Here is a 10,528-nt window from a genome sequence, read left to right as displayed (position 1 = left end):
ATTGTGTCCTCATTGTCTCACAGACCCTTAATTTTTCTTTGCTCTATTTGGTTTTTCTCAAGTGAGAATCACAGCGGTGATTTTTCTTGCCAAGTTACTGGTGTTGAATGGATGGTGTGTAAATCCTGCGAGGAGCTCAGTAAAAGTTAAAGCCTTTATAGTTTTGCAAAACTCAATGTAAGCTGGGTTATGCTTCTTAGGAGTCTCTGCTAATTGTTTGGGTATTTAACAATAGCGAAGACTGCTGCATGGCAAAACCTCATCTAAACCAGGTAGACTAAACCCAGTGATTTATGCAACATAAAATGAAAAAAAAAAAAAAATCACTTACTGCAGGCTCACATAATGCTTTTTGATTGTACCGTTGTATTTTTATTCATCAATTTCTCCTGGTGTTAGGAAGTGAGGTAATGCTGATCTGGGGTTTGTGTAAAAAGCAGTATTTTTCTGAATCCTGAAAGGGAACATTTTCTGGACTATAAACAGCACAAAACCTACTTAATAAGTAGGAGAATAGTGATGAATAATACTGCTTACCAGTTCTTGGATGGAGTTAGCTTTAACTGAGATTCCACAATGAAGAGAAAAGCATCTTCTGCCAAATAATAAACAGACCATCTATCTAAGGGCTGCAAGAACATAGTTTCATTATGCTCTGGATCAATGTCATCTTTGTTATTGCAGAACTAAGTTAAGATTGTTAAGTAAGTCTGAAGGTGTAATTTTATTTTTAGTCTATTTGACTTTCTAAGTTACTAATCTAAGCCATGTATGCTTACAGTTTTCCCTCTTACTAACAAAGGCAATTCAATATCCAGTTCATGATTATAGTACAGTTTTGAACCACACAGTAGACAACCACAGTAATTTTTCTTTTGGAATTTGTATGATAATTTCAAGGTGAGATATCTGCATAATGCATTGGACACACATATCTGTATACTTGTAGTTAAAATACCGTGCTTTAAATTTGTGTGCATATAGATTTTCTACTTGTAATAGTAGAAAATATTCTATCTAAATAAACAGATATTCATCTCTTAATAAAGAGATGATAAAGGGATAATGTACCTTTCAGTAAATATGAATCGTAGGTGGGGTAATTTTTGTTTATATTGTAGCTGGTTATTTTTAAATCCTTTTAAAACAATATATTTGTCTGAAAGGCCACTCATGCTATTTTGCTGATGTCTGGAAGGGACATTTTTTGCTCTCTTCTGACTCCATTGACCAAAATAAAATAAAACCACAAGATGTCAAACAAGGATAGATGAGGAGAAGAAAGAAAAACTCTTGCATCAGTGATAGAAAATTACGCAATGAAGCTACGTGGCTTAGGCAACTTACTTATTAGGTTTATAATTAACTTATAAGCTTATAGTGACTAGATTTTATAAGCTATAGTGGCTAGATATATAAGCTTGGAGTGACTAGATTTTATCTAGAGCTTGTAGCTCTAGATTTTCAGTTGTCACATTTTGCAGCATTGCTATTAGATTCACTAAAACTGAGCCACAACTCTTTATTGGAAAATAAAATTCTGAATTTTAAAATGACCTTGGAAAAATAGTGCTGGAAACAGGTTTTAAATTATCCGCCAATTCCATAAAGGCTTTTTTCACAGAATTAACCGAGAGTTTCCTGAATACAGTTTAAAAAGTGTGTGTTTGCAGATGGGTCACAGTCGTTTCAGCTCTGGACGTCTTGACGCCAGGAGAAGTCGGAAACTACACAGTATTTGTGAATGCAAGATTTTGCATTTAGATAGGTTTGGGCTGAACGATCTGAAAAAGCTCCCATAAGCACAGAGCTCCTTACTGTCTGTGTGTTTGAGAAGGCTGAAGAGCTCTGTTTATTGCCACAAAGGGCCTGGAATAAATTATGTTTAGTAAATTGGCCCCAGGTTTTCTTGTTTCAGACAGTAGCTTCGGAGCAATCTCTTTTATAGGCTCCACTAGATGTGACCAATTGCGGGGAGGTGACACCTCGTTTCGGGACGTGCCATGGCACATGTGCCAGTCAGGTCTGGCCCCTCTCTCTGTCAGGATGGCAACCCACCCGCAGCTCCACTTTCTGTCTTCTGGCAGCGTTACCCAAGGCCCGGTCCCAATTTATGGGCCCCGCTGGGAGGTCCAAGCAGGATGGAGCCAGGCTGCTCAGCCCCTCTCAGCCTTGTGCCTCCCGCCCCTACATGGGGCAAATAAAAGCTCCTTTATTCCGCTGGAAATGCCCCCTTTTCAGCGAGGTGTGTGCATGGCTTCCTTCCCTGGTCGATCTTGCAGGTGATAATTAACACAGTGCAGTGCTATTTCGTAGCTGAAGCCAAGGTGGGGAAGCAACTTTAGCCTCGGCATTTTTCTTTTCAGACTCTTTTTCCTCATTTATTTTGGATCTGTTCATGGTGAGGAAGTTTTAGAAGGTGTTGGTCCTTAGCTCAAGTATCAAAGAACTGAACAAACCAGTAATTTTTCCTTCTCTGACCAAATTCTTCTTACTTTTGAGGGGAGGAAGGAACGGGGTAGTAGAATTTGCTTTTAGGATTTATGTTTTATTTCTGCTCATGGGACTGTTTGCTTCGGATCAGTGTGACTGTGGGTCTTTTCAGCACAGGACGCTGATGGACATTGCTTATGTTACAGAGAGGAAGGATATTTCCTGAAGATTAATGGCAAGTTAGTTGGCCTGAAGTTCATTAACCTGAGCTAGACTGTTGGAAGGACTCTGTGTGGAAGCTGGAATTGTATTAGAGGATCATCATAAACTAAAAATATATGTGACAATCTGGCCAGATTGCAATGAATCTAAAGACAGGGTTGGCTCGAGCCCACAGAGCAGCTGCCTCCAGTGTAAACTAACCAACCGCCTTGTGAAGGCAAATGGTTTTTCAGAGACATTATTCAAATAAAAGGAAAAAGAGGGGAAAAAAAAAAAAAACAACCAAAAAAACCTGAAGGTTCCCATTAGCAAAAAATGCCTAAATGAAAAAGTGAGGTTGTGAGCTACGGCAAAAGGCCTGAGTTTGGTGCTGATTCTCAATCAATTCAGCAAATGACAGTGCATCGACAAAACTGTTTTTTTAGTCAAATTTAGTTTTGATTCTTCACAGTAATATGCCTCAAGAAAATGAACCCCAAATCCTTTGGTCAATTCCCTGTTGACTGAGGCCCAGACCTTCAGGCCATGATGTCTCAACATGCTTGCAAGTGAGACTGGCTCCCACTTAATTGCTTCTTTTTGAAGTATGGTTTGTCACTATCATCCTGCTGAAGATGAACAGGGCTGGTGTCTCACCTTCATATATTCTTCCCCCTCCTCCCCTCCCCCTCTGTTCCCCTTCTTCCCCCTAAATAGATTTTTTAAAGGCAGTTTAACCCTACAATAGTCCAATCCACATCAGTCTTTTGTGGTGCACCCTCAAATAGATGTGTTGGCACAGAAGAAGTAAGGGCCTTCTCTTGAGATCTCATTCTGTAATAAAGGGAAGGGAAAGATGAAACAGGCATTTCATGTTTGTCTGTTTTCTCGCCATGTCATCTCATGAACATGCACTCCCCTTGGCCAAGAGTAGTACATTCAGACACTGAATGTCAGTGTTGAAGAGGGGACTGAGAAGACTGAAGCTCAGTGTTCCGCAATAGGAGCTACGCTTTGGGCATTTTACAAATTATTTCCCTCTTTCTCTTTCACCATCGTGCTCTTCTTGCACACTTCTTTGTCTTTTACTATTAACAGAAGTTCTGGAGGCTCAGAAAGCCCAAGTTTCATCTGAGAGAGATTTCCTCTGCTGGAGAAAACTGCTTCCATGCTTTCACGCCATGGTTCTGGGTGCTGCTGTAGCTCAGAGTTGCCTGACCCAGGGCTGCAGGAGTTCGAATGCTAGACCAGGGGCCACGAGCTGTGCTGCATCCCTCATGGGCTTGTAAGGAGCCTCTCCTTTGATGTCTGTGCAAGTGCTGGCTAACGTGGGCGCTAGGATTGCTCTTTTAATCAGGCAGTTCCAGTACCTTTCAGAAAATAATTTTCATGGCAAGTCATGAGCCATTAATCTCTCGACTAAGCATAACATTTCTTTACTCCTTGGTTTTACAGCATTACTCAAACACTGATATTTTTTATTTCACCAGCTGTCTCCCTTGACCTCTAGCATCATGCACTTGCAGGAGGAAGGATCTGGTCTTACAAGTATTTTCATACTCTGATCTCTGTGATTTATTAACCATCAAGTTTTGCCTTCAGAACTCAAGACACCATTTAAAATAATTTCTTGTGCAAAAGTGGAGTTATTGGGCAAAAGAGATCCTTGATAGCTGGGTACAAAGGACACCAGGATTGCTGTTGCTCTTTTCTTTTCAACTACTGTGCTGTGTGACCTTGAGGAAATAGGTTCACTGCAGCTTTATGGTTCTGTTTTTGCATAGGGAAAATAAGGACAGTGATAATTGCTTTCATTTGTAAAACACTTCAAGATTTATGGACTATGAATGACTCTTATTAAGTGAAAAGTGCTGCAAAGCTGGCTTAGTTGCACACTGTGCTAACAAAATCTCATATCAGCCCATTGACCCCAGCCTGAAACACTCATTAAAGTTTATAGGACGTTTTGGTGGATGAGTTGCAGTTATTCTGCTGGAAATATCATACTGAAAGCACTTTTAAATCCATCATCTGCACTGACTTTTTTTCTATTAAAACTAAACACAACTGCTTGTTCTACCCAATTTTCTTAGTTTATTCATGAAAGTTTTGATGGGTATGTACTCATTGTTAACGCTGCTTGTACCCCCATGGCATCTGAGACCTTACAGTTCATTCTAGTCATAGCATAAACATAAAATAGCTTTTGTACTGAGATAAAAAGTTATAAAACATTAAGATATCCAGTCGACTGGTATGAACTAACAAGTTGCGTGGTCACTTTTGAATGGCAAATATTCTTTGTGTGGATACTGTATTAATTTAATTTGTGCTTGAACTTTAGCTATGCTAGACACTGGTGTTGAAAAGTTTACATATTTTTCCAATGTCAAAATGTGTAAATTTAGTATTAAAGAAACAAAACATTTTTACTTGTACTGGAGAAAAAAAATCCTTTTGTAGCAAAGAAATTAAATGAGCTGCTCTTTAAAGGTAGGTCTGGCTTGCTTACAGAATTATTATTTATGCAGTAATGCAGGTCTACAGATGTTTTCCTTTTTCTCTTCCAGATAAAACTTGGGTTGTTTGAAAAGTGGGGAGATAGTGCAAAAGAAGATGCAGAAGAAGAGAGCAGAATGAGAACTTTGCAAGTGCCACATGCCTGCAGCCTGCTGTCTTTAGTGATGCTGTTCCTTCCAGTCACTGGAATGTCAAAACAAAATATCCCAAGACTGAAGCTTTCCTAGAAAGGTAAACTTTTCAGTGTTTTTTTCTGATTCTGTTGCTTTTGTTTTGATGTGGTGTTGCCAGCAGTTCATTTGTATTACTTACCAGGAAAACAAATCAGACATACAACATAGAAGCCTTAAAGATGGATGAATTCTGCCTAGGGACGGTATTAAATTCTGGGTTTTTTTTGTCGTGTAGAGGCACATGTTTCTGAAATACAGCTGTCTTTTTAAACTATTATTTCTGTTTGCTCCAAGAGGATGTTAGCAGACTACATAAATTAGAGGGGATTTATACTTGAAACACTCAGAGCTGCATTGGAGATATTTCCATGTGGCTGGTGGGGATGATGTGAGACATGGAGGACATTCACGTCTTCCTAGAGCATCAGAGAAAGTTGAGAGAGCTGCCTCAAGTGTTTCAAGGGGCCTGACATTTATTTTTGTAATTCTTTTTCTATCACTACGTTGGTATGTTAAACTCCACATATGTGGTTTTCTTTCTCCTTGCCTCTTTGGATCACAAAACCGTGTTTCTCTGTTCAATTTCTTAGTCTTGTGTGTAGTTCTTGTTGGGAATGGTATCTGAGGAGTTTCAACACAGACACATTTATGTATTAATGGACAATTTTTTAAAGGAGATAGATTTCTTGTTGCTTTGAATGTAGATTACACCTCCACATGCACAGAGATGTGACACTGATGCTGTCTTCTTTAGCTACAACAAATGCTCTCCAGTTAGTTATGTTTCATCTATGTCAGCACCCTGCCCTTACGGGAGCTATTTCTGCTCTGTTTTTCAAACTTATGTCTTCCTATGCATGGCAGAATTGCACTCAGGATGGTGTGATGGGACAGGCTGTAAACCCTTCATCGGGGCTTATGATACGTTTATCATGAGTTTAACACCCAGAGGAATTTATTGAGTAAGCAGAATGACATGCTATTTATTTACAAGCTTCTCTTTTGCTAGATTTGCATGCCACTGTGCATGCTATTCCACTGTGTAGAGATGTGTTTGGATGTGTTTGTGTGAGAGAGACGGAGGAAGCAAGATCAAGGGATCTTGACAACATTTTTATAAATTCAGGAAGCAGTTGCACTCACTGAAGCCAATGAATACAGAAACTGAAAACCTGACATGCGTTATGAAAGTTAGCAGTAAAACCCTCCTAACATACAGCCAGCCTTCTCACAGCTAGGCCTTTTGAGATAATTCCCAAAAGCAGCATATACCATATGGCAATGGCATTTATTGTGGATTTGACACTCACGATTAGTGAATTCCTCTCAACTTCAAAAGCAGATAGCCTTTGGCAAAATCCTGATGGATGCATTTGGCAGGTAGAGAGGGGGAGAAAAAAAATTGTTGCGGTCAACACAGGAAAAAAAGAAATGTCTGAAATCTTAGTTTAGAATAGTGGCAGAGAGCTGCTGGGAGTGGTTGGGAAAATGCCTGAGCTCGTTTAAAAAGACAATGAGCAGATGATTGATATTTAGGCCCTGACCCAAACTTTTATTAGCAACTTTATAAACCTTTCAGTTTGGCTTGAGGGATACCGTTTCCTGTCCAAACTTATCCACCTCTATCCCTGTAGGGGGGCAAATCAACAACAGATACAGACGCAAAATAGCACTTAAATCTTAATTTGGAGAGCTGTGATGGAACTGAAAAGCCAGAAGAAAGAGAATTACAAGAATTTATTGTGCCTTATCTTACTTTTCTTGGGGGGGTGGAAGGTGTGTATTTTTCCACATGGATCAAGAAAAAATTCATTGCAGTTTTTTCACACTTACGTATTGTAAATGATACCAGTATGGCTTATCATAATTAAACCATATTTTTGTTGTTGATATCAGGATGTCAGATGTACTGAATATTCAATAAAGTTGTCAGAATTAAGTCCATCTTGCTTCCCCCAAGTGTTTCAGACAAAATAATTCCAAGGTTTCTGTAGGTTGTAGGAGAAATGAGCTGTCTTGCCAGTTCTCATAAGATTGTTAGTCATGTCACTGACAAGTCCTGGCATCTCTGTTCTTTGGAATTAAGACTTGAAATATCATGAGGAGGAGAATACAAGGTTCTTTCCCTTCTTTGTGGGAAACAGACGAAAACTGGCAACATCAGGCAGTTCCAGAAAGCTGGTCACGTGTGTGTTTGAAGGGAAGTTTTCATTCTCTTCCAGGTGCAGTGTGTTTATGGCATAGATCCATCTTCCCAGAGGAGCTGAGCATTTGCTGGGGCAGGAGAGCTGAAAGTAAGCAAGATTTTGCTCCACAGTTACTGAATCTCCCAGCTGCATCAGTCAATGGTGGATGGGGAAGAGGGAGAGGGTGGGGTAGTTAAAGATGTGTCTGTGACTGCAGGAGTCCTTCAAGAAACCACAGCATGTCACAGCTCCTTTGTGTTCAGACAGCAATTAAAATTTTAGACCTTCTCTTAATGGCAGTTACAGGTTTTCATCTTCTCTGGGTTTTCATCTTCAGAAGTGGGAATCTGTTCTGGAAATGTTAAGATATTCCAGCGAGTCATGTGGGGATCAATGCAGTACAATGCATTTCCTTTATTGCATGCCCTACTCTAAAAATGTGTTCTAAAAAATTGTGCATGTATAAAACTAAAGCTACACAAAATTCAATTGAAATGTGTTGTAATACAGAATCAAAGTCATATATTCTCCACCTCTGTTAATATAATACACTATGATCTTTAATCACATATCCTTTATTCCCACGTTTTCCCTGATCCATTAGTTGAAAAATTCTCTTCTTCACTTATACTTAACTTTTAGATACTGATTCATGTCATTACTATCCCAGAAATTGTCACTGCTTGCTCTTGTGATGTTTTTAGGGTGCTCGCTCTGCATAGACCTTACTTAATCTATGCATCTTAGATACTTCTACAAGTTTGAGGTGCTTCTATTTTTATGTTATAGCTTTAATATATGGAGGAGCTAACAAACTGTCTTCTGATAGAAGATTGACATCTTTAGAAAACCAGGGGATGAATTATTCCTGATTTTAATACTCTTTGTCTAGCTCTGCTTTCAGTCTAAGAGAAACTGTGTATATTTATCATTCATTTTCGTGCACCTGGACATAGCCTGTGACCTTCATCCAAACTGCAGAACTCCTTAAGCACAGAAGTGACATTCAGCTTCCCTAAGAAGTGCATCCTCCTTGTCTGCTGCATCATTTAACATGCTCATTCCAACGTCTAGAGCAGATGCAGAAGGTTTTCATATACCAGTCTCATTCATTAATGTCATTTTCAGGACAGCATCAGTTTTGTTAATAAAGAATGGAAGAGTCTGTGTCCTAATTCATGTATGTTTAATTCATACAGTGTAGACAGTCGTGTCTCTATCTTCTGAGTAATAATATTTTTTAATTAATTGAGAGGTACTTCCATACATATTTTCTGAGTGTATCTCTAGGTTCTACTTTATAGGGAAAAGTAGACTATAGCCAAACCAGAAGATTGATTGCCGTCTCAGGAAAAAAAACCATTTGCATTTTGCAGCTGTGCTTGCTCTGCTGGAAGAGGAAGCAAAACCAGACAAAGCCCTGCTCCTGTGGTAGTATCCGCAGCTGTAAATCTGAATGCTTATGAAAAACAAGGAAAGTGTGTTGAGTGAAGAAATGGTGTTTTCCTCTTGTTTGTTATTTAATTAATTTTTGGTGGTTTGTTATGTCTCAGAAAAATCTATCTCAGATTCCTTTGTGGAAAAACATGAAGTGTTTATGTGAGAGTGAAGATCCTACTACTGGAAGATTGTATAGTTACGCAAAAGAATTTGCCTGTTTTGTCTCAAAAATGCTTTCTGGAGGCAGTTATCATTGAGACTTATAATATACCCGAGATTGATGATGGATGGGCACTGCTGTCCATGCAAGGAAAGGCTCTCGTATGTGCATAAACTAAATATAAATGTGAAGGCATTTATAAATAGAAAAACCAGCAAATTTCTTACAGACTTTTTTTTTTTTTTTTTTTTTTTTTTTTTTTTTTTTTTTTTTTTTTTTTTTAAGCTAGTGAACTTGAAGGTCAGATCCAACTATATGTTGCATTTTCTGTCATATAATTATCATATATATAATGTCCCGGAGAGCAGCTTCCAGTCACTGACATCAACAGTTTACATAGCAGATGAACTAAGAATAACCTGGGAGAACTGACCCATATCAACCTCTTAAGTGTAAACTGTAGCTCACAACAGTTTTTTGTGTTTTCATGGTCACAGAAGGGCCTCAATTGGGTAAAGGAAGAATTGTGTTCAAAAAACACAGAACTATTCTGCTGAGTGTTCACTTTATTAAATCTTGGAAAATGAGAGGAAACAAATCTGGAAGAGTGATACTTGGCAAATAATTTTTGCTCCCTTGTAAAAAGAAGGAAGGGACAACATCAAAAACAGCTTCCCTAGAAGAATGCGGGGAAGATACATGATAAGTGGCATCAGCTCGGAAGAGAGTTTAAAACTCTTTATTGGAATACTTTTACTAATGACATCTGTTAAGCAAATCCAATTCAGAGCAGTTTTAGCCATCCCAACATTATTCTGCTACACACCAATGGGTGAGCGTGATCAGCCTGACGTCAGTGTCTGTCTAGCAGTGGCCATCTGTGGTCACGATGCAGGTACTCAAGTCACATCCTGCTTCCCTTTCCTCCCTCCCCATTTCTGCAGTTCCATTTAGAGATGAGTTCCCCAAAGAAAGGTCGAGGAGTATAATCTCTCCTGTACTCACAGTCCTTTGGAGATAAATACACAAAGAGATGGCAGAAAGAGACAGAAGTTCCTTTCTCAGTCAAAGAGATTGGCTAACACTGTTTAAGGGAGACAATTTTGAAGATGGTGGGAGTGACAGAGGTACATCTTGGCACAAATTTGAAAACACAGACATTCTGCTTTCTGAACAAAATCCTGGCTATACCAGAATTTTGCACGGTGTTGAACCACAGAGTTTGAGAGCTAAGAGGTTATTGAAGGCATCAAAATTTTGTAATTAAAATATTTGGCCTTTTTAGGATGGTATTAACTCTTCCTGTGCATCATCCAAGCAACCTAGATTTCTTTCAGAAATCTGTAACAGAGCATTAGCTTACATGACATCCTACCCCAAAGTAATAAGTATAAATACTACTAATAAAAAATGTC

Source organism: Anomalospiza imberbis, unplaced genomic scaffold (assembly GCF_031753505.1).
Source record: "Anomalospiza imberbis isolate Cuckoo-Finch-1a 21T00152 unplaced genomic scaffold, ASM3175350v1 scaffold_71, whole genome shotgun sequence".
Lineage (NCBI taxonomy): Eukaryota > Metazoa > Chordata > Aves > Passeriformes > Viduidae > Anomalospiza > Anomalospiza imberbis.
The sequence above is the reverse complement of the archived record's forward strand: the minus strand, read 5'-3'. Positions refer to the sequence as shown.